The 25,692-nt window shown below is 35.2% G+C and overlaps 2 protein-coding genes across 2 annotated transcripts in view; both read right to left on the reverse strand.

Moving 5' to 3' along the window:
• Window positions 1-23,572, reverse strand: part of LOC136031773 (FMRFamide receptor-like) — a 173,784-nt gene extending 150,212 nt beyond the window's left edge. Inside the window, exon 1 of the mRNA XM_065711532.1 lies at window positions 23,486-23,572. The gene's annotated coding sequence lies outside the window, so the exon portion shown is untranslated. The remainder of the gene's footprint in view (window positions 1-23,485) is intronic.
• Window positions 1-25,692, reverse strand: part of LOC136031775 (deoxyuridine 5'-triphosphate nucleotidohydrolase-like) — an 82,646-nt gene that overhangs the window by 1,721 nt on the left and 55,233 nt on the right. The gene's annotated exons all lie outside the window — the stretch shown is intronic.

A 25,692-nucleotide genomic window follows, 5' to 3' on the forward strand; every position in this document is an offset into this window, starting at 1 on the left:
AAAAGCGGGGCATTGATGAGGAAGCAGCCCTTTTCACATACGAAGTAATTTATGTTCATTTTAAGTTTTAATGTTGCTCCTTACTTTTCGTTAAAAAAACTTATTTTTCCTTATTTAGTTTATGAACGTTTTTGAATCAATGCATGTTTTTATTTTGGTTCTCCGCAGATGAATAATTAAAACGAAATTTGCATATTTTTTTTTTTTTTTTGGCTAAATGGCTTTCTCGTAGTTTTGATAGAACAATTTTGAGAAAAAAAGAGCAGAGGAGGAGGCCTAGTTGCCCTCCAGTGTTTTGGTTACTTAGAAAGGCGATTAGAACTTCTAATTTTTTACGAATGTTTTTATTAGTAAAAGATATATATAACTTATAAATAAGCTTACGTAACAAACTTCTGTATTCTCATGTTTTTATTACGTATATGAGGGGGTTCACCCCCTCGTCAGTACCTCGCTCTTTACGCTAAAGCTTAAATTTTGTCCCAATTTCTTAAGAATGACCACTGAATCACAAAAGCCGTAGAATAAATAGTTGAAATTACTAAAAAAATACTTTAGCGTAAAGAGCGAGGTATTAGGAGGAGGTGAGCCCATCATATGCGTAATAATTTCTGCTCGTCATAAGTGATTCTAATTCTACTCCTTACTTTCAGTTGAAAAAAACTTTTTATATTTTTTTTCATTTTTTTTTTAAATAATGCTAGAAAATTCTGCACTCCCTTCATGGAAATTTTATTCCCCCATGATAAATTCCTGCAAGGAAAGTTCCTCCCCTAACATATCCCCCCCAACCAAAAAATCCCCCTGAAACGTCTGTACACTTCAAAATAACCATTACTATATGTATGCACTGGTCAAAGTTTGTAACTTGTAGCCCCTCCCACGGGGAATCTGGGGGAGTAAGTCGTCTCCAAAGACATAGTTTTAAGGTTTTTCGACTACGTTGAATAAAATGACTATCTCAGAATTTTGACCCTGTGAATTTGAGAAAATAATTAGCGTGGAAGGGGGCCTAGGTACCCTCAAATTTGTTGGTCACTGAAAAAGGGCACTAGAACTTTTCATTTTCGTTAGAATGAGCCCTATCGCAAGATTCTAGGACCACTGAGTCGATACGATCACACCTGGGGAAAAAAAAAAACAGACAAAAAAACAAACGCGCATTCGTGATCTGCCTTCCGGCAAAAAATTCAAAATTCCACATTTTTGTAGATAGGAGCTTGAAACTTCTACAATAAGGTGCTCTGATACGCTGAATCTGATGGTGTGATTTTCGTTAAGATTCTATTACTTTTACGGGGCTTAATAAGGCAAATTTTCTCAGGCTCGTAACTTTTGAATGGTAAGTCTAAACTCAATGAAACTTATATATTTACAATCATCATTAAAATACTATCCTTTTGATTTATCTATTGGTATAAAAATTCTGTTTTTTAGAGTTATGGTTACTATTGAGCCAGGTCGCTCCTTACTACAGTTCGTTACCACGAACTGTTTGAACTAGGTTAAGTTCCTTTTCGTCTCTCAAGTGATAATTATTAAGATAACAGATGAATGATATTAGTGATGCGGCAATTCTTTAGAATATGCAGTTAGAATATCAGAGATTTTTTAAGGAACTGACATCAGAGTCGTAATAATTTCCCCGATTCTCCAGACGATTCGACCATCCGATTTTTGTTTCTGATACACACCACAATTTATTTTTAGTTTCCATTGTCCCAGGGGGCACATCAATTGATGGTTTTAGGTGTTTACCCCCCGGAAAATACCCCCCACCCCATGAAAAATAAGGCTTTCCAATTTTGAAAATTTTATTTGAGTTTTTTTCTCCGTAGGAATTTTGGCAATTGTGTATTTTACGCCAGTCATTCTTTTATTGGGGATTTCCCAATAATCTCATTTCAAAAAATCAGAAATTAATCTTAAGAAACAAATTTTACTCTGTGTAAAACTCGAGAACAGATAGGTTTGTTCGTTAGTCTCTTTCAGCTTGACACGAGACAAGACAAAGACAAGTGACAGAATAGATGGGGAATATACAATTTGTGCTATATATTTGCACATGAAGGGAGGGGGGGTAAAATATTTGGACAGTATGAATTAAAAAACAATTCTTATTTCATAATATGCAAAATAATTGTACCTAGCACATTTTGCATGCGGTACCGCTTCACTTTACCCATCCCCCCTACCATGCAAATATATAGCCTTAATTAGTTTGTAAAGTAACAGAGAAACTAACAAAGAAACCGATTTGTTGTCGTGTTTCACACATCGTAAACTTTAGTGAGTGGAGTTTAATATACACGTACTTGAATTTTTCATGGAGAGAGAGACAGATTTCCCAATAATCTTATTTTGAAAAATCAGAAATTAATCTTAAGAAACAAGTTTTTTTAACTGAAAGTAAGGAGCAACGTCAAAACTTAGAATGAGCAGAAATTATTACGTATATGAAGGGAGCTTCCCCTTCAACAAGACCTTGCTGTTTGCACTAAAGCTTTGACTTTTTGTCCTAATTCTTTAAGAACGATTTCGTTCTTTAATTCCTGAAATATTTAATTAGAACAATTTGCTTTGTTTTAAAATTCTATAAACAAAACTTTAGTGTAAGGAGCAAGATCTTGAGGAGGAGGATATCCCTTTAATATATGTAATAATCTCAGGTCGTTTTAAGGTTTGATGTTGCTCTTTACTTTCAGTTGAAAAACTTTTTTTATTTAATTACTTACAAATAGTATCTGTTGATGGGAAACATAAATTTCTTAAAGAAAAGTAAAGGGCCTCATTAAACCAAAAATGAGCAGAACTAAAGTCGAATTTTCTTCAAAGTAAAAACTATGGAGTCTAATAGAAAGAAAATAAAAATATTTAAAATATTTTTCTATGAAAGAGACTATGTCAATAAAAAATTAACAGAAATTAATATAAAGGAACTTTTTCCATAAAACAAATTTGTCAAAGAATAGTAGAGAGCCTTGTTATGCCAAAAACGAGTAGAAGTAAATTCGAATAATTTTCCAATCGTAAAACTACCACAAATCACCGTCAATAAATGAATTAAACCCAAAACGAACAGAAATTACAACAAATAACCGATTCAAATTCAAAAAGAGCAACAATAAACATGAGCAGGGCTGACAACCTCCACACCTCCTCAAAACCAGAACATAATTTGTACTTTACTGAAAACAAAATACGTTTTAAATGTTTTCACTTTTTTTACTTTAACAAATAAAGAATTATTAAGATAATAAGGAATAGTTATCTGATTGATATAAAGCATAAATTAAACTGACAATACGCGTTTTTTTTTTTGTTTTTTAGGAAAGTGGAAATTATACTTTGGTATTAAGAAGCCATGGGTATTGTCAGCCATAGTCCTTTTAATTTTTGCTCGTTTCGAGTTTGACTAGGTTATCTATTGTAATTTCAGTTAGTTTTGAGTTTCATTTATTTATTAATGGTGATTTGTGGCAGTTTTACACTTGGAAGATCATAAAAACAAACTCGTAGAAATTTGACAGCGCTTTAGTCCGTAAAAAGTTAAACAATAAGAATATGTTGGTTCCAAAATCCAACGCCAACTATCTTTTCAAAGGATAGCTAAATCTTCCTAAACTTTTTGGTGCCATATGTTTTATAACTTAGTTTTGATGATTGTTCGCCACCATTTTTTTCTTCTTCATATTTTTATAATTTGGCGCCCACTACTGCCAAAAATTACAGAAATTCATATGGAAATCTTTTCAACACAAGTGGATTTTCGCCTTTTTTAAGTTCTTAAGATACGTTTGGTATGTAAATTCTTCTTTTTCCCGTTCCTTAGCACTTTTCAACGAAAAAAAAAACTCAAATAAAAGTTTCAAATTTGGAAACCTTATTATCCACGGGGGGGGGGGGTATTTTCACGAATATATTTTCCAAGGAGGGGGTATTTTCCATGGGGTTACTGTCCATGGTGTATTTTTCGTAGGGGGGGAGTTATTTTCCGTGTTAGGGTAGTTTCCAGGTGGTTAAACGCCTAGAAACCTTCCTTATTTAGCTTCTTTTTTTGGTAATACTGCTACAGTAGAAGGGGTTATTATATCTTGGTCAAATGAGCAAAACCTAGATTAGTTAAGGCTTCGATCAAATTTGGCCATTTATCTCTGGCCATCCCCCCTTTTTTTCTGGTATTTCTGATTTAACATCACTCTTCTTGTATTTTTATTATGAAGATTCGAGTTAACCAAAAAACAACATTCGAAGCTGAAAATAAAATATTTTTCATATTTGCTATCTAAAAGTTAAAACATATGGCACCAAATAGTTTAAGAGTGTTCATCTATCCTTTGAAAGGATAGTTGGGTTTAGGAACCAACAAATTCTTATTCTTTTAGGTTTTTACGGACGAAAGCGTTGTTGATTATACGAGTTTGTTTTTCTTAATCTTAATGAGAAAGAAAATTTGAAAAAATTACCTTATTTTCAAAAAAAGGGGGAAGCACCCCCCTAAAAGTCATAGAATCTTAATGAAATCACATGATCGGATTCAGCTTATCAGAAAACTTCAGTGTAAAAATTTGGAGCTCCTATCCGCAAAAATGTGGAATTTCGTTGGTTTCTTTTGCCAAACAAATGATCACGAATGAACGTTTTTTTCCCAGGGATGATCGAATCGATACAGTGGTCCTCGAATATCGTGACAGGGCTCATCCGAACGGAAATGAAAAGTTCTAGTGCCCTTCCTAAGTGACCAAAAAAATGGAGGTCAATAAGCTCCCTCCCTCACCCCTTTTTTCTCCAAAATCATCCGATCAGATTCCGAGATACTCATTTTATTCATCACAGTTGAAAGGCCCAATAACTACACCTTTGGACATGATTTGACCTCCCCACAGCCAAGGGAAATGGTCTTAAGTTGTAAAATTCGCCTATTGTTTACACTTAGTATTTGTTATTGGAAAGCATTCATACAATTGAGGATGGCGGAAGACAAATTTTCTGCTGGGGGTTTTCACGGGAATTTTCTATGTGGAGGGAAGTTTACAGGGGGTGAACTTGTCAGAGGAAATTATACACTGGGGGACTTTGCTAGAATTTATATACAAGATCGTTTTTATGTCTTGCTTTTTCATTTTCGTCTCAATTTTACGCGTTGAATTGTCAAGGGTAATTGTCCTGGGACTGGGTAGATTTTCACCGGGATTGAACTATCTAAAGGATAGTTCTTTGAGAAGGGTATTTCTCCGTGAAGGTGGGGCCAAATTTCCTGGGAATATTTAACAAACATTCAGGGAAAAATTATATAAGAAAACCAAGTTTTTTCAACTGAAAGTAAGGAGCAACATATAAACATAAAACGAAGAGAAACTATTATGAATATGAAGGGATTGCCTCAACGCCTCCTCCTCAACACCTTTGCTCCTCACGCTAAAGTTTTAATTTTGCCCAAATTCTTTTAGAACGACTCCATAAACGCAAGACCGTTTAATTAGAACAATAAGAAGCTCTTTTAGAAGTCCAAAAAAGAATTGGCGTAAAGAGTGAGGTGTTGAAGAGGAGGCAATATCCTTCATATACGCAATAAATTCTATTCGTTTTAATGTTACTCTTTACTTTAAGTTGAAAAAAACTTGTTTTGTTTTTATTTAATACTGAACATAGACCAAAAGTAGATAGATCGGACTCTGGTTTCAAAACTGTGAAAATGAAAAACAACAATTTACGTTTTGAACAAAAAGAGAAAAAAATTAATGCGTCTAATTCAATATTCCAAAGAAGACTGATATTATATTCAAATCTAAATTCAAATTTTGACGGGATTATTCTCATAACTAATTGATGTGCTCAATCAATAATTCATAAGTGATTACATAATGCCTGAAAGTTTCCATGAGCAAGTTTTGGGTTTGGTAATGCCATGGTTTAAATAAAATATTAGTTTAATAAAGTATTTAACTAATTTAGACTTAGGCTAATTTAGGATAATTAAGATCTGAATACGGATTGTTTTCCCATCGACCATTATATGTTGCATGTTCAAGAGTCGGTAAACCTGACAATCTATTTATATGCACAGACAATGGGACAGCAAAGAATGTTGTATATTAGCAAGTTTTACGTAGTTAAAAACACACACACATATATATATATATATATATATATATATATATATATATATATATATATATATATATATATTCACAGGTGGGACATAGGGACACAACTACAATGGCGCGTAACTAATATGGCGCGTAACGACTTACGCACGCGGGGGGGCTTGGGGGGAGCGAAGCGCCCCCACCAACTAGTATATATATATATATATATATATATATATATATATATTCACAGGTGGGACATAGGGACACAACTACAATGGCGCGTAACTAATATGGCACGTAACGACTTACGCGCGCGGGGGGGGCTTGGGGGGGGCTGGCGAAGCGCCACCCCAACAGCTACTAGGGAATATAAATGACGACCGGGACACTCAAAGAGAAAGCGACCGGGACACAAGGAATGTTCGATTAGCAATCACCATCAACAAAGCACCGGGACACAAATGACGACCGGGACACAGGGAGTATAGATGATGACCAGGACATAAGTAAAAAAACTAAAAAAAGGTAAAAACTACAAAAAAAACTAAAAAGAAAAAAAACTAAAAACTAATAAAAAAAACTAAAAAAAGCTAAACAACTAAAAAAACTAAAAAAGAAAAAAAAAGGAAAAAAAATGAAAAATAAAGGAGAAAAACAAAACTAAAAAAATAAAACTAAAAAGAAAAAAAGGGGAAAAATACAAAAATTTATTTCATCATATACCATTTCAAAAACGAATGTATATACAGACCGGGACACCGGGATACAAATGACGACCGGGACACAGGGAATCTATATATATAAAAATAAGTTGTTTGTGTGTGTGTGGGTCTGTCGGGTGACATCATGTTTGTGTGTCGACTGACGTCATGTTTTCGACTGACAAAATTACAGACCGGGACATCGGGACACAAATGACGACCGGGACACCGGCACATAAGGAATATAAATGACGACCGGGACACTCAAAGAGAAAGCGACCGGGACACAAGGAATGTTCGATTAGCAATCACCATCAACAAAGCACCAGGACACAAATGACGACCGGGACACAGGGAGTATAAATGACGACCAGGACTTAAGTAAAAAAAAAAACTAAAAAAAACTAAAAAAAGGTAAAAACTACAAAAAAACTTAAAAGAAAAAAAAACGAAAAACTAATAAAAAACTAAAAAAGCTAAAAAACTAAAAAAACATTAGAATCATGAGGTATAACTAAAAAAAAGGTAAAAAACTAAAACCTAAAAAAAGACGAATTCAAAAACGAATGTATATACAGACTGGGACACCGGGACACAAATGACGACCGGGACACAAGGAATATAAATGACGCCCGGGACCCTCAAAGAGAAATCACAGACTGGGACACCGGGACACAAATGACGACCGGGACACATGGAATATAAATGACGACCGGGACACAGGGACACAACTACAACGGGGACGCCGGGGGGCACAGGGGGATATATAAATGACGACGGCGACACAGGGAATGGTCGATTAGCAATCACCATCAACAAAGCTCAAGGGCAATCATTAGAATCATGAGGTATAGATCTGAATACGGATTGTTTTCCCATGGACCATTATATGTTGCATGTTCAAGAGTCGGTAAACCTGACAATCTATTTATATGCACAGACAATGGGACAGCAAAGAATGTTGTATATTCGCAAGTTTTACGTAGTTAAAAACATGTATATATATATATATATATATATATATATATATATATATATATATATATATATATATATATATATATATATATATATATAGATATATAGATATATATAGATATATATATATATATATATATATATATATATATATATATATATATATATATATATATATATATATATATATATATATATATATATATATATATATATATATATATATATATATATATATATATATATATTCACAGGTGGGACATAGGGACACAACTACAATGGCACGTAACTAATATGGCGCGTAACGACTTACGCGCGGGGGGGGGGCTTGGGGGGGCGAAGCACCCCCACCAACTAGGTTTTGGGGTGGCGCGAAGCGCCGCCCCAACAGCTAGTATAATATAAAAATAAGTTGTCTGTGTGTGTGTGTGTTTGTGTGTCTGTCGAGTGACGTCATGTTTGTGTGTCGACTGACGTCATGTTTTCGACTGACGAAATTACAGACCGGGACATCGGGACACAAATGACGACCGGGACACCGGCACATAGGGAATATAAATGACGACCGGGACACTCAAAGAGAAAGCGACCGGGACACAAGGAATGTTTGATTAGCAATCACCATCAACAAACACCGGGACACAAATGACGACCGGAACACAGGGAGTATAAATGACGACCAGGACATAAGTAAAAAAAAACTAAAAAAACTAAAAAAACTAAAAAAAAACTAATAAAAAAACTAAAAAACTAAAAAAACTGAAAAAGAAAAAAAGAAAAAAGGAAAAAAAAAATGAAAAATAAAGCAGAAAAACAAAACTAAAAAAAAATAAAACTAAAAAAAACTAAAAAGAAAAAAGGGGAAAAATACAAAAATTTATGTCATCATATACCATTTCAAAAACGAATGTATATACAGACCGGGACACCGGGATACAAATGACGACCGGGACACAGGAAATATAAATGACGACCGGGACACAGGGACACAACTACAGTGGGGACGCCGGGGGGCACAGGGGGATATATAAATGACGACGGGGACACAGGGAATGTTCGATTAGCAATCACCATCAACAAAGCTCAAGGGCAATCATTAGAATCATGAGGTATAACTAAAAAAACTAAAAAAAAAGGTAAAAAACTAAAAACTAAAAAAAAGAGCAATTCAAAAACGAATGTATATACAGACCGGGACACCGGGACACAAATGACGACCGGGACACCGGGACACAAGGAATATAAATGACGCCCGGGACACTCAAAGAGAAATCACAGACTGGGACACCGGGACACAAATGACGACCGAGACACAGGGAACATAAATGACGACCGGGACACAGGGACACAACTACAACGTGGACGCCGGGGGGCACAGGGGGATATATAAATGACGACGGCGACACAGGGAATGGTCGATTAGCAATCACCATCAACAAAGCTCAACGGCAATCATTAGAATCATGAGGTATAGATCTGAATAAGGATTGTTTTCCCATGGACCATTGTATGTTGCATGTTCAAGAGTCGGTAAACCTGACAATCTATTTATATGCACAGACAATGGGACAGCAAAGAATGTTGTATATTCGCAAGTTTTACGTAGTTAAAAACATATATATATATATATATATATATATATATATATATATATATATATATATATATATATATATATATACTAGCTGTTGGGGTGGCGCTTCGCGCCACCCCAACACCTAGTTGGTGGGGGCGCTTCGCGCCCCCCCAAGCCCCCCCGCGCGCGTAAGTCGTTACGCACCATATTAGTTACGCGCCATTGTAGTTGTGTCCCTATGTCCCACCTGTGAATATAGATATATATATATATATATATATATATATATATATATATATATATATATATATATATATATATATATATATATATATATATATATATATATATATATATATATATATATATATATATATATATATATATATATATATATATATATATATATGTTTTTAACTACGTAAAACTTGCGAATATACAACATTCTTTGCTGTCCCATTGTCTGTGCATATAAATAGATTTTCAGGTTTACCGACTCTTGAACATGCAACATATAATGGTCCATGGGAAAACAATCCGTATTCAGATCTATACCTCATGATTCTAATGATTGCCCTTGAGCTTTGTTGATGGTGATTGCTAATCGACCATTCCCTGAGTCGCCATCGTCATTTATATATCCCCCTGTGCACCCCGGCGTCCCCTTTGTAGTTATGTCCCTGTGTCCCGGTCGTCATTTATATTCCCTGTGTCCCGGTCGTCATTTGTGTCCCGGTGTTCCAGTCTGTGATTTCTCTTTGAGTGTCCCGGGCGTCATTTATATTCCTTGTGTCCCGGTGTCCCGGTCGTCATTTATATCCCCCTGTGCCCCCCGGCGTCCCCATTGTAGTTGTGTCCCTGTGTCCCGGTCGTCATTTATATTCCCCGTGTCCCGGTCGTCATTTGTATCCCGGTGTCCCGGTCTGTATATACATTCGTTTTTTAGTTTTGTTTTTCTCCTTTATTTTTTTCCTTTTTTCTTTTTTTCTTTTTTAGTTTATTTAGATTTTTAGATTTTTTAGTTTTTTTATTAGTTTTTAGTTTTTTTGTAGTTTTTACCATTTTTTTAGTTTTTTTAGTTTTTTTTTTTTACTTATGTCCTAGTCGTCATTTATACTCCCTGTGTCCCGGTCGTCATTTGTGTCTCGGTGCTTTGTTGATTGCTAATTTATATTATATTTATATTTATATTTTTTATATTTATTAATATTTTTTTAGTTTTCTTTTTTCTCTTATTTTTCAGTTTTTTCCTTTTTTTAGTTTTTTCTTTTTTAGTTTTTAGTTTTTTTTGTTTTTTACCTTTTTTTAGTTTTTTTAGTTTTTTTAGTTTTTTAGCTTTTTTAGTTTTTTTATTAGTTTTTAGTTTTTTTTTTAGTTTTTGCCTTTTTTTAGCTTTTTCAGTTTTTTTTAGTTTTTAGTTTTTTACCTTTTTTTAGTTTTTTTTAGTTTTTTAGCTTTTTTAGTTTTTTTTCTTTTTATTTTTTTTGTAGTTTTTACCTTTTTTAGTTTTTTTTCTTCTTTTGTATTAGTGTGAAATAATTCAGACGTCATATGCGGACAAACACGACGTCACTCGACAGACAGACAGACAGACATAACCCACAAACAACTTATTTTTATATATATTTATTCATATTTTTTTAGTTTTCTTTTTCTCTTTTATTTTTCAGTTTTTTCCTTTTTTTTAGTTTTTTTCTTTTTTAGTTTTTTTTAGTTTTTTACCTTTTTTTAGTTTTTTTTAGTTTTTTTAGTTTTTTAGCTTTTTTAGTTTTTTTATTAGTTTTTATTTTTTTTGTAGTTTTTGCCTTTTTTTATTTTTTTCAGTTTTTTTTAGTTATTAGATTTTTACCTTTTTTTAGTTTTTTTTAGTTTTTTAGCTTTTTTAGTTTTTTTTTCTTTTTAGTTTTTTTTTGTAGTTTTTACCTTTTTTAGTTTTTTTCTTCTTTTGTATTAGTGTGAAATAATTCAGACGTCATATGCGGACAAACACGACGTCACACCTGATCCACAGATCCACAGATCCACAGACAACTTATTTTTATATATATAGATATATATATATATATATATATATATTCACAGGTGGGACATAGGGACACAACTACAATGGCGCGTAACTAATATGGCGCGTAACGACTTACGCGCGGGGGGGGGCCTGGGGGGGGCGCGAAGCGCTGGCCAAGGTTTTGGCCTTGGTTTTTATGGAATTTTAAACTTATCTCATTTAACGAGGGGTTTTGGAGCCGCTATATTAATGAATTAGCTACTTTTGGTTTCCTTAATTTGAACCCCTAATATTCAAAAAGATTAATATGTGTACGATTTGTTCGTACTGTATTGTATTTTTGTAAAATTTGCCTCTCCTTTCCTAGAGTGAGTCTTGGTGCACCAGCTTGCCAAAGCTATGCCCTAAGGGGTTAGTTGTTTTCTTCGATGAAGGTGGGCGAGGGTTTCAATAATGAAAAATTGGAAAAAGTTGAATTGGATTTTAAGCTCTCACTGCAGCCTCTAGAACTCGAGAACAGTAAAATATGACCCAGACTCTTAGAATCTTAGAAGACCTAATTTATTTTTTGGTGTTTCCAAAGAGGAAAAATTGGAAACATTGATTTGGACCTTAATTCTTCACTGTAGCCTTTAGAATTCTAGAAAATCTAAATATGACCCAGACTCTTAGAATCTTAGACGACCTAATTCATTATTGGTGTTTCCAAAGATGAAAAACTGAAAAAAAAATTGATCTGGACCTTAAGCCCTTAATGCAGCCTATAGAACTCGAGAAAATCTAAGTCTTTCCCAGACTCTTAGAATTTTAGAAGACCTAATTTATTCTTGGTGTTTCCAAAAATAGAAAATTGGAAAAGATTGACTTGGACCTTAAGCCCTCAATACAGCCTCTAGAAATCTAGAAAATCTAAATGTGAATCAGGCTCTTAGAATCTTAGAAGACCTCATTTATTGTTTAGAATTTGAAAGGTTCAGATCCAAAGCTATTTTCTCGAGTCCTAAAGATTTAGTTCTATTCCGATTCTCAGAGATACAGCCCCAATCCTTAACATTTGAGGCACCTAAATCTTGCTCTAACCTTAGACTCTAAGAATCATATTTATAATCAGGCAACTGCTCGCGATTAGTTTTTCGGCATTTAAGTTTCAACAGTTCTAATCAAGAAAATGCCCCATGAGAGTGCTAAGGCAGAGGTCGATCAAATCAAGCAATTACTTGTGATATTGGCTTTATATTTTTTGCCGGATTGACAAATATGATTCCCTAGGCAACAGACAGGGTGACCATAACGCCCTATGTCTCAATATTTTTACCATTTATTTTTTTTATCTGTTCGCTTTGGCATATTTCTGTGCTTTTTCATGGTCTCTGTTAGTTTTATTAGTTTCTCCTCTCCCGTGCTGCTATGGCGTTTTATTGAAAAACTATAAAGCTATAAATACAGGTGATCTAATTCCATCATGAATTAAAACGGATATTAAATATACGAATGACAAAAATAAAAAGATGGCAAAACCAATGATCATGACAAATGATGACGCAGTGCCAAGAATTTTCCTTTTCTGTTGTTTTTTAGTCTTTGTTATTTTTGTATTTCTAAATACTTATGATACGATTTGCTCTTGTAGTGCATAATTATAGGTATGACCACGCCTAAAAATTCCATGTATTGTTCTACACAGGCTCGTATTTTTATTTCATTTCATTTACTTTTTTTGCGATTGTTCATGATGTCCCCTTTAGCCGACTCTATAAGACAGTTCAATAAAAAAAACAACAAGTTTTTCTAACTGAAAATAAGGAGCAACATTAAAGCTTAAAAAAAGCAGAAATTATTCCGTATATAAAAGGGGATGTCCCCTCTTTGACGCCCCACTCTTTACGCTAAAGTTTTTTATTATTTTATAAAGCGAACTTCCGTTCGCTTTATCTGTTAATGTTGCTTTTTAATTTCAGTTGAAAAAACTTGTTCTTACAAATTAACTGACGTAACGAACATTTGTATTCGTATATTTTCATAACGTATATCAGGGGGTTTGCCCCCTCGTCAATGCCTCGCTCTTTTCAATATAGTTTGAACTTTGCTCCAATTCTTTAGGAATGACCCCTGAATCACAAAGGCCGTTTAATTAGAATAAATAGCTCTTTTGAAATTACTACAAAATACTTTGGCGTAAAGAGCGAGTTATTTAGGACGGGACGAACCCCGTCTTATGCATAATAATTTCTGTTCGTTTTAAGTTTTAATGTTGCACCTTACTTTTAAAAAAGTGGCTCTTTTATTTAATTTCTCGTTTTTTTCCATAACGCTGGAAAATCCAGCGTCCCCTTCATGGAAATTCTCTTCCCCCATGATAAATTCCTCCAGAAGATCCTCTCACGTAACCACAGAAGAAAACGGAAAAAAGTGAGCGTTGAAGGGGGCCTAGGTGTCCTCCAATGTTTATGGTCACTTAAAAAGGGCACTAAAACTTTTAATTTCCGTTAGAATAAGCCCTCTTGCGACATTATAGAGACATCGGGGCGATACAATCACCCCTGGGGGAAAAACAAACAAAAAATATATAAACAAATAAACACGGATCCGTGATCTTTGTTCTGGCACTGGGGTTCTCTGATATGCTGAATTTGATGGTGCAATTTTCATTAAGATTCTATAACTTTTAGGGTATGTTTCCCCTTTTTTGAATATAAGGCCAATTTTTGCAGACTCGTAACGTTTGATGGGCAAGACTTGATGAAATTTATATACTTAAAATCAGCATAAAATTCCAATTCTTTTGATGTATATATTGGTATCAAAATTCCGTTTTTTGAGTTTCGGTCACTACTGAGCCTGGTCGCTCCTTACTACAGTTCGTAACCATGAACAGGTTGATTTTTTCCTGAGGAAGCTGGCCAGAACATGAAAATTTTCATTTGTAGGTCACTGTTAGTTTTTTGAAAGGGAACATGGGTGTCACCAAGGATGAGCTAGGTAGTGATCACCGACCTCCTTGTGAAACAAGACGAAATTTTAAACTGTATACAGACAGGAAAATGATTAAATATTTTTAAGAGGGAAGGGTGAAGTGCCTGCAACAATTTCGGCTAGAAAATTTACTAACGTCTTTTCGTCCCCCTCTTCCCATGAACTGGTGTATTAACAGCCAAGTTTCCAAATCCTAAGCCAAAACATTTAAAAGCAAAAGATTTATAAAGCCAAAGCTGGGCTATTTTTTATTAGGTTTTTATTTGACAGTTTTCTAGTGATACTGCTTTGTTTTGTAGCAGATAGCAGATTGGCAGTTTACGGTAAAATTTGAAAAGAAAAGCTGATGAGGAGATCTTGCTTGTCATTTCCAAAGATGTAGGCCATCAAAAGGCTTACTGGAATCTTACGGAAAACAATGTCTTTAGAAATAGTCTTAAACTTGTATACCAAGAGCTCCGGCTAAATTTTATTTTCAGTTACTTGATTAAGCATACACTAGAAATCATATCATAGTTAGAAAAGACCTCATTCTGGAGTGTGGAAGTTAAAAAAATGATTTTTTTTAGACCTTAGTCTCTTTGTATTTGCCCCCTTTATCCTTGGGTCTGTTTAGAAGCAAGTTATTTTCCTTTTAATGAAGTTGTTACTACCCATTTACAATTAAGAGTGATTTTGACATATTATGAAATTTGCCTCGTCGCCATAGAATTTTCTCCCTCCTAAGGTAAATTATTCTGATGGCATACTTGCTGAAGTTGGAGCATCCCAATGCAGTTTCTTCCTAGGGTTGGTAATGCCTCGGGAAAAATGAATGAGAGCCCCCTCTCCCAACTCAAATATAAGCTAAGAAAGCCGAATCGAAGTAAAAAATTTGATTAGAATGGACCACTCCCATACCACGACACCCCAAAGCCGAAGCAACCGGGAAAACTGTCCCTGTTGCCCCACCAATAGGAACGGTTCTAAGCTTGTTCTGACTGAAAATTATTTATTACTTATAGGAAATGTACTTGTACCTCTTGTTCTGAACTTTGTCTTAATTTGATTCTTCTTCAGTGTTATTAATTAAAAGATGAAAAAAAAACAAAAGAAAACAGTGTTATTCTTACAGTAATGTCTGTAAAATTTTAGAAACTAGCACTTTACTGAAAATTCCGCTTATTTGAGTTTTCTTAGAAACATAATTTTATACTAAAATATACCGATAGTGTAACCGGTGAAAGACTATTGAAAGCCTTAAAGATTAGTCTTTTATTTTCTGCAGGCTACTTATGGATATTTTTGCTCATAAAAGAACTTTCTGTTTTCTTGGGTCGATTTTGTGTTTTCTATAATACGCAAGTTTTTTTAGAATTCGGCAGATACTAGAAAATATTACGAGTTAGTATAAGCTAGTTTTATGGATACATCTTGCGTAATATGCGAAGCAATAATTTGTTTTTCGTTTGAAGTTTCAATTTCGCTTTTTTACTTCGGTAAAAAAAGCTTTGTACTTTTAAGTTAATTTGCAAAAGAGTGGATAGAAATAGATAGTTAAAAATATGATACTGGGTTCTCTTCTATTACAGAAAAGATCACTAGAGCTTTGTTATCCCATTTAGAAGAGTCCTCTCATGATATTCTACGACCACTGGTTCAATATGTTCACCCTTAATAAAAAAGGAACGTACACAAAAAATAAACAAATAAACACGCATTTAAGATCATACTCTAGGAAAAACTGTAAAATTTAGTGTATTTTAATTCAAGAAAAAGAAAACTTATGATCAGGTTTTTCAGGCCTGTTGAATTTGATAGTCTAGTTTTCATTAAGTTGACACCCCTTTTTGAGGAGTTTCCGCTATTTTTAAATTATCCTGATGTCCTGGCGCCAATAAAATCTGGGAGGATGAAGGGAAGTTTCTGGAGGATGTTGCAATGATTAAACATAGGCTAAATGAGCTGCAAAATCACGAACAATTATTACATAAGGTCCATAGCATTACAATGTGTTTCTGACTGGAGGATTGTTGTTACCTGTCTACCCATAGATCATTTTGAATTTTAACCTAAGTTGTATACGTTACAGATTGAAATTGCGAAAATACTACTAACTTAATAAATTTTGTATATTTGGGGTCAGAATGTAGAACATTTTTTTTTCGCATTATTTACAAACTTCTTTTCTTGAAGCTTCGGTTGCTATTGGCAACGGCCACTTCTTACTAACCGTTTAATTAAAAAGAACGGTTTTAAAAAACTAAATTTCGTATTTCTTTTTCTAAGATTGTAGCTCAAAAACTGCACTTTATGGCTCTCGGACAAGGTTGATTCTATTCACGATTTTTTCAAAAATTATCAAATTTCATTATTCATACAACCTTAAATGAACAGGTTTAAGATTGAAATATTGCATACATCAGGAATCATCCAAGACACGTAAGCCTGTGGCCGGGACTGGAGGCCTACCCCTTCCCCAAAATCATAAATGTTTCTGAATGACAGGGTACTTCTTATTCAAAATTTCGCATTTTGTTTTATTACTGCCCGCCCCCCTCAAAACAGCTACGTACGAGCCTGCACCCAATCATTAAGCTGATTTAATGTGTAAATTATTTTCAAATTTCTGTTCGCACTTTCGGTTACTATTGTCGTTCTTTACAAATTGTTTGTTATCGTAAACGGTTTTTGGTCAAGTGTTTTTAAACTTCGTTTCTTATAGTTTCACTTTCCAAGGACAAGGCTTTCATATAATTTACCTATCCTGATTCCCAGTGTATGGTTGCCCATAAGACTTGAGTATAGTAAAATATATGACATATAAATCTATTTTATAGTGAAATTTATAAACAACGTAATTGTGCAATTCAAAAAGGAAGCTAAGACATGTTGTACTATTACTACTGCTAACAACTTACTGCATCACCAAGCCACCTGAGACCAACAAAGCTACGCACGTCTCCTTCATCCCAATCTATTCTCACCCCTTCCTGTTCATCCTCCCAGGAAGTTCCCATTTCCTTAATCTCTTTTTACAACATCCTCCCACCCAAATCAAGGAAGATGTGATTTTTTCTTGACCCTGGACGATTGGCTGAAAAGACCGAGCTTCGGTAATATGTCATCCTTCATCCCCAGAACGTGCTCTAGCCATCTTAACCTTTCTCTCATTATAGCCATAGAGAATGGGGTTGAACCCACACTTTTCTTACAGCCTACTATTTGAGATCACTCGGTTTCGTACCCAAGACAATCCAACTTTCAGTAAAAGTAGCATGAAATCAAGCTTAAAAGTCAAAACGGTGGTTTTTACACATATAGCTGTGTGAGCCTACGGACGCAGCCATTATAACTTGATACTACCCAGCTATGAGTCATGCAGAGGTGTCAATTCATAAACATTTATAGAGGGGGTGGTCGAAATGTTTTTTTCAAAATCTATGGGCAGAGCAAATTTGTAGTTTTTTAAATAAAAATAACAAATTGGGCATTTATTAATGATTCCCGTAAAATTCTTCAAATATCTAAGGGGAAGGGGCCAAATGTCTCCCTCCAAATGATAACACTGGCGTCATGAAAGTTCAAATTGAAAAATTTAAGGGAAGATTCTTCTTACCCTTCGCGTTTAACTAAACTCTAAGCTATTAAAAGGTATTATAATCTTGATTTTAAGTATATTTCCTATTACTATTACAGTTTTCATAAAAAAAAATATGTGAGGGAGAAAGAGGACTGGTCAGTCCTTCTTCTATATTTGAGTTCGATGTGAGGATAATTATCATAATCATGTAGGGTGGAATCAAGTTACTGCAGCACATAGCGTGCCAGGTTCTAGTACTTATCGTAATTAATGATAAAATCGTTGCTTAGACACGTACGAATTTCTTTTACCCTGCTTAGGTCTATTAATCACTGGGAGAACAAGACTATGAAACGAATAAATGGTTTTGTTTGACATCAATACTACAGAATTTTAGCTTTTTATAGTCACTAGTACTTAACGCATGGTTGCCATTTTTTACTATGTTAGCAAAAGTGATGAAAATCCTTAGTTGAAACTCTGATTTGTTTCTTACTTCAATTCAACACTAGCTTAATTTATGGAAACTTACCCAGACTGGAAGATTGATACACTGAAAAAAAAAATATATTGTTGGCCAGGGGCATCTGCTGGAGGAAAGTGGCTTGGGCAATGCACATGCCCCTGATACCCTAAATTACCTTGAGCTCCTACCCACTTTTATTCATATTCTTAGGCTTTTTTTAAACAATGTCACATCCTCGAAAAAAATTGCTGGGTAAGAACCTGCTGTTTGTACTAAAGGCCAAATTTTGTTTCTTAAAAAAATCGTGTTGCCGAAAATATACTGATACGAAGAGGCTGGAAGCCAACGTTTGGCCAAAATATAGGTCAGGTCATAATATAGGTCAGGGTTACCAGTTGGGGGCCAAGGGGAGCTAATTGTCTTTAGGTAATTACAGCTAATTACAAGGAAATAAAAAGCTAATTTTTTTTGTTGCTTCTCTGAAAAATTGAAAAACATATACTAAAAGTTACAGATATATAGGCTGTTCAAGGACTTTTCTGCTGCTATAGAGAACATTCTTTTTCTTGGATTGGTTTTGTGTTTTCATTATGCGACTTGTGTTATGAAATAACAACGAATTAATCAAAACTTGTGTAAACAGAGGTCGTGTTGATCATTCCTGAGATCATAAAAAGAATGAAGGAATTATTCCAAATCAACAGTTCGCAATGATGAACTACAAGTAGTACTGAACCATGCCAATAGAAATTGCAACTCTGAGTGAAATCTAAATACATTATCTCAAAACTAAAGCTTTTTCATTTCCGAATTCTTTGACAGCTCAGATCACTTGTTAAAAATTATTTCGTGTCTTATAAAAGTCAACCCCAAAAGAAACCTTTCAGAAACCCCATTTTACCAGGAGTAGCATCATGATGTCTCATTTTTGTTCTATTCACATTTTGACTTCACCTCGAAGGGGTTGATAAAAAAAATTACACGAGGAATCATGCGACAACAGATCCTGTGTTTTGCAAAACTAATGTTTTTGCTCTAAACCGCTAAAACTGATAATTATCTTAGATATAAAAAGAGCAGGAGAATCAAGGGTTTGCTTTTTATTACGGACTTTTTGGTTACATCATAAGTGATGGGTGCTACTAGTTCTAGTAATTACCTTACTTTCTATTTTTTAAACATCTGTTAAAATTTCGCTTAAACGTACCGAGAGACAGATTTTCCTAAGCTACCTGTGCTGGAAAGGCGCTCCACGCAGCGACGGATCACCGAGTGAGACTTGTTTTAAGTTATCCTACCGCGATATAGCCGGGATAGGGCAGTCCTAATGAGCTGTAACTTGTGAAGTTAAAACGCAGAGGGTTTGCTTTGTCCAGAATGAGTTTTAGTAACTCTCCTAATGGAGGGTAATGCATGTAAAAAACCGGCATGCGCGACAAGGCAAAACAATTCTGGATCGACTTCAGCGGTTTGCACCACAGTTGCTGGAAGTTGCTGCGCGAAATTCTCGATTTTGGCCACATTTAGGAGTAGTGGTGTGGGTAGTTGGAGCACCAGCATAGAGAGAACATGGATAATTTAACCCTTATTTGTGCAGCTCATTTTGCGATTGACATCTGGTTTTTTAACACTACGCCGTAAAACTTTCCACACTAGCATTACTCAAGGGCATTCCATACCTTAAAATCTTTTGCGAGCCTCAGCATCAGCTGACAGTCTTAGAGAAAAAGGGGCCCATTAACAAGCCACCTAGCCACTAGGCACCGTTTAATGTTATTGAAGATCCGTGGTTTGGATATAAAATTTGATTAAAAAGACAATGAAATTTTACGCCTTCTATGCCCGGCAGGGTTTTCAATACAAAGCGGATGGCTCTACAGGGAACTTTCAAAACTGCTAAATTGCTCAAATGATACTTCCTTTGAGCAAATTTTAGCGTTTTCCTAGTAGATATGCTAGAAAATTTTTATGGACTGCCCTTTCCTGAACTTTAAAAGAAAAATTTTACCCTGTTTAATAAAACCAAACAACAAATTTTACACTTTCTACTGATGTAAGTTACCTTATGAAAAAGGAAGTCGTCATTGACCTTCTAACGCCAAACATCCGAGAAATAAAGCCAAGCTACTGCAAGCCTAACTGATAATCCTTATTCAAATGACTTGAAAAGCTCTTTCTTATCTTTTAGTGGTTAGTATAAGAGCAGAAAGGGAAAAAATGGGGAAAAAAATATACAACAATAGTATAGGACGGCCTTTATTTGAGGATTCATTTACATATTTTACCATATTAATGATACAAATGGCATATTTGACAACAATAGAGATTGAGATAAGAAGTAAAAACACCGAGAAATCACAGTAGACACAGGAAAGGGCTGTGCCATATATCTTCATTGTTAAATTTCCGACGGCAATGAGCCTCATAAACAAACAAAAACTCGGCCATAGTGCAGCAAACTCTAAAATAGGATAGATCAAACAGTTCGTGGTAACGAACTGTAGTAAGGAGCGACCCGGCTCAATAGTAACCAAAACTCTAAAAAATGGAATTTTGATACCAATACCTCATCAAAAGAATTGCATTTTAATGCTGATTTTAAATATATAAGTTTCATCAAGTTTAGTCTTACCCATCAAAAGTTACGAGCCTGAGAAAATTTGCGTTATTTTAGAAAATAGGGGGAAACGCCCCCTAGAAGTCATAAAATCTTAACGAAAATCACACCATCAGATTCAGCGTATTAGAGAACCCTACTGTAGAAGTTTCAAGCTCCTATCTACACAAATGCGGAATTTAGTATTTTTTGCCAGAAGGCAGATCACGGATGCGTGTTTATTTGTTTTTTGTTTTTTTTTGTTTTTTTTTTCCCAGGGGTGATCGTATCGACCCAGTTGTCCTAGAATGTTGCAAGAGGGCTCATTCTAACGGAAATTAAAAGTTCTAGTGCCCTTTTTAAGTGAACAAAAAATTGGAGGGCACCTAGGCCCCCTCCCACGCTAATTATTTTACCAAAGTCAACGGATCAAAGTTCTGAGATAGCCATTTTATTCAGCGTAGTCGAAAAACCTTATAACTATGTCTTTGGGGACGAATTACTCCCCCACAGTCCCCATGGGAGGGGCAACAAGTTACAAACTTTGACCAATGCTTACATATAGTAATGGTTATTGGGAAGTGTACAGGCGTTTTCAGGAGGATTTTTTTGGTTGGGGGAGGGTTGAGAAGAGAGGGATATGCTGGGGGATCTTTCCATCGATAATTTGTCATGGGGGAAGAAAATCTACATGAAGGGAGCGCAGGATTTACAAGCATTATTTAAAAACACAATGAAAAAATAAATATGAAAAAGTTCTTTCAGCTGGAAGTAAGGAACAGCATTAAAACTTATAACAAACAGAAATTATTACCCATTTGAGGGGCTCACCTCCTCCTAATACCTCGCTCTTTACGTTAAAGTATTTTTAGTAATTTCAACTATTTATTCTACGGCTTTTGTGATTCTGGGGTCATTCTTAATGAATTGGGACAAAATTTAAGCTTTAGTGTAAAGAGCGAGGATCTGACAAGGGGGCGAACCCCCTCATATATGTAATAAAAATATGAGAATACAAAAGTTCTTTACATAAGCTAATTTATAAGTTACGTAAATCTTTTACTAATAAAAATATTCGTAAAAAATTAAAAGTTAGTTGCCTTTTTAATTGATCAAAAAATCGGAGGGCGACTAGGCTTCCTCCCCCGCTCTTTTTTCTCAAAATCATTCGATCAAAATTATGAGAAAGCCATTTAGCAAAAAAAAAAAAAAATGCAAATTTCGTTTTAATTATTCCTCTGCGGAGAGCCAAAATCAAAACATGCATTGATTCAAAAACGTTCAGAAATTAAAAAAAAAAACAAGTTTTTTTAACTGAAAGTAAGGAGCGACATTAAAACTGAAAACGAACAGAAATTACTTCGTATATGAAAGAGGCTGCTTCCTCATCAACGCCCCGCTCTTTACGCTAAAGTTTTTTACTGTTTTAAAAAGAAGAATTGACAGACAGAGTCAAACTTTAGCGTAAAGAGCGGGGCGTTGATGAGGAAGCAGCCTCTTTCATATACGAAGTAATTTCTGTTCGTTTTCAGTTTTAATGTCGCTCCTTACTTGCAGTTAAAAAAACTTGTTTTTTTTATTTAATTGCAAACAGGATCTGCATTTAATATGTTACAATTGCAGATCTAAAAGCTTTTAGCAGAAGAAAGTGGCTATTGTCCCTTTTAGAAAGTGCTATTTATCAGTTTATGGCACTTGGTATTTACCAAGTGGCATATAGCGATCGCAAAATCTGTCGGTCTGTGTGTCGGTCCCGATTTTGCTAGTTCAGACTTTTCAAGATAATCTAGGACGATGATATTTGGATGGCATAGCAGGGACTGGAATAAATTAAATTATAAATAGTCGTTTCCCCGATTCCACCATCTAGGGGGGGAGTAGGGGACGGTTAATTCGGAAAAATTAGAAAAAATGAGTTATTTTAATTTACGAACGGCTGATTGTATCTTAATGAAATTTAATATTTAGAAAGATATCGTGTCTTAGAGCTCTCATTTCAAATCTTGACCTGATCCGGTAACACTGGGAGGAGTTGGGAGTGGGAGGAGGAGTGGGAGGAGGGGGAACCTAAAATCTTGGAAAACGCTTAGAGTGTATGAATCAGGATGAAACGTGGTGGGAAAAATAATTACAAGTTCTAGATACATGATTTACATAACTGGAACGGATCCGTTCTCTTTGGGGGAGTTGGGGGGAGGTTTAATTCTAAAAAATCAGAAAAAACGAGGTATTTTTAACTTACGAATGAATTATCAGATCTTAATGAAATTTCATATTTAGAAGAACCTCGTAACTCAGATCTCTTATTTTAAATCCCGATCAGGTCGAGTGTCACTGAGGGGATTTGGAGGGGGGCGTAACACTTTGGAAAACGCTTAGAGAGGAGAGATTAACAAATACAAAGTAGAAACAATAGGGAAAATCTTTTCAAGACAGTGGAAATCAGTTCTGTGAATATTTCGGCCCTATGTCCAAGGGCCGTCTTCAGCACAATACGAGAACGAGAGAGAAAATATGTATATATAAATAAACTTACATTAAATTGTGAGAATTAAAACTAATAATGTCTTTTAAAAACTCTTTAAAAAACAGCACTAGCATCCTTACTTCGACGAAGTTCAACCAGGACTGACAAAAAGAATGAAGTGATAATATAAATTCATTCAAACTAAACAGAACAAAGTGATTAAATGCAATTTCTCAGAGCCAACCTTGCATTTTTTGCAGCCTGTCTCAAAGGCCTTTTCGTAGTTGGTTCAATGCTATTATAAATTGGTTTAGTAAAATATTTTGTTAGATCATTTTTAATTAAATTTGAGTATAAAGAATTTAGTGAGTATTCCCCTAAATCCTGTTTAAAGAAATATTATTATTTATTTTGAGAATAATTTCGATTGATTCTCGAACCACCTGTTTTATCCTGTATTAGGATGAAACTTGGTAGGCAGAATAAGCATAAGTCCAAGATACGTAACTGACATAACTTGACCAGATCTCCTCTCTTTGGAGGAGTTGGGGGGGAAGTAATTTTGAAAAATTAGAAAAATGAGGCATTTGTAACTTACAAAAGGGTGATCAGATCTTAATGAAATTTGATATTTAGAAGGATCTTGTGCTTCAAAGCTATTATTTTAAATCCTGACTAGATCCAGTGACACTGGGGGGATTTGGAGGGGGATACCGAAAATCTTGGAAAAAATGAAAATTGAGGTACCTTTATCTTACGAATGGGTGGTCGGATCTTAATGCAACTTGCTATATAGAATGATCTTATGTCTCAGATACTACATTTTCAATTTGAATTGGATCTGGGGAAAAAGGGGGTTGGAGGAAGGGGGAACAGAAACCTTGGAAACCGGAAATCTTGGAAAAAGCTTAGTATGGAGAGATCGGGATGAAACTTGGTGGGAAGAATAAGCACCAGTTCTAGATACGTAATTGACATATTTGGAACGGGTCCGCTCTCTTTGGGGGAGTAGGAGCGGATTTCCAGTACTTTGGTGACTTCGGTGCTTCTGGGTGTGCTAGGACGATGAAAATTGGTAGGCGTGTCAGAGACCGGCAGAAATTGAATTGATAACAGTTGTTTCCCTATTCGGCCATCTGGGGGGCTGGAGGGAGAGGAAAAACTGAAAAACATGAGGTATTTTTAACTTACGAGTGGGTGATTGGATCTTAATGAAATTTGATATTTAAAAGGACCTCGTATCTCAGAGCTCTTATTTTAAATCCTTACCGTATCCGGTGATATTAAGGGAGCTGGAAGGGGAAACGGGAAATGTTGGAAAACACTTAGAATGGAGAGATCGGGATGAAACTTGGTGGGAAGAATAAGCAGAAGTCCTAGATGCGTGATTGAAACAACGGGCTTAATCCGATCTCTTTGGGGGAATTGGGGGGGGGTGTTAATTCGGAAAAATTAGAAAAATTGAGGTATTTTTAACTTAAGAACGGGTTACCGGATCTTAATCAATTTGACATTTAGAAGGAACGCATGTCTCAGAGCTCTTATTTTAAATACCGACCAGATCTGGTGACATTGGGGGAAGTTGGAGAGGGAAACCGGAAATCTTGGAAAACGCTTAGAGTGGAGAGATCAGGATGAAACTTGGTGGGTAGAATAAGTAAATGTCGTAGATAAGTGATTGAAATAATTGGAGCCGGTCCAGTTTCTTTGGGGGAGTTGGAGGATTTACAGTGCTTTGGCGAGTTCGATGTTTCTGGACGTGCTAAGACGATGAAAATTGGTCGGCGTGTCAGGGACCTGCATATAGTGATTTGATAAAGTCGTTTCCCCGATTCAACCATCTGAGGGGCTGAAGAGAGATTACAATTAAGCTCAAATAAATTTATTAAAACAATAATCACGTCAAAGTAGAGGGTAAAAATCAGGAGGAAAGATAAGGTCCCTTGCCATTGTGATTGCGGAAGGGGAGAAGGTCCGTCGACACAAGTCTAGAAATTAATAAGTGTTATGTAAAAATGTTTTAGAGTAGCAGAGGGGACAAGCGATTTTACTAGTAATGTAATTTCGTCAGAACCCTGGGGGGGGGGGCAAAGTTGGAGCCAACTTTCCCAAACCAAGTAAACATTAAAACATGAGCCATATAGTATCAAAAGGTAAAGACAAACTAAAGAAAACTGGCCTGTTTCTGTGGATTCTCGAATTATTCAGACTTATCTAGGTTTTTACAAGAATTTAGAAGAAACTACAATTTAGTGGGGGGGACAAACTCAGGTCTG

The sequence above is a fragment of the Artemia franciscana genome, chromosome 10 (assembly GCF_032884065.1).
Source record: "Artemia franciscana chromosome 10, ASM3288406v1, whole genome shotgun sequence".
NCBI lineage: Eukaryota > Metazoa > Arthropoda > Branchiopoda > Anostraca > Artemiidae > Artemia > Artemia franciscana.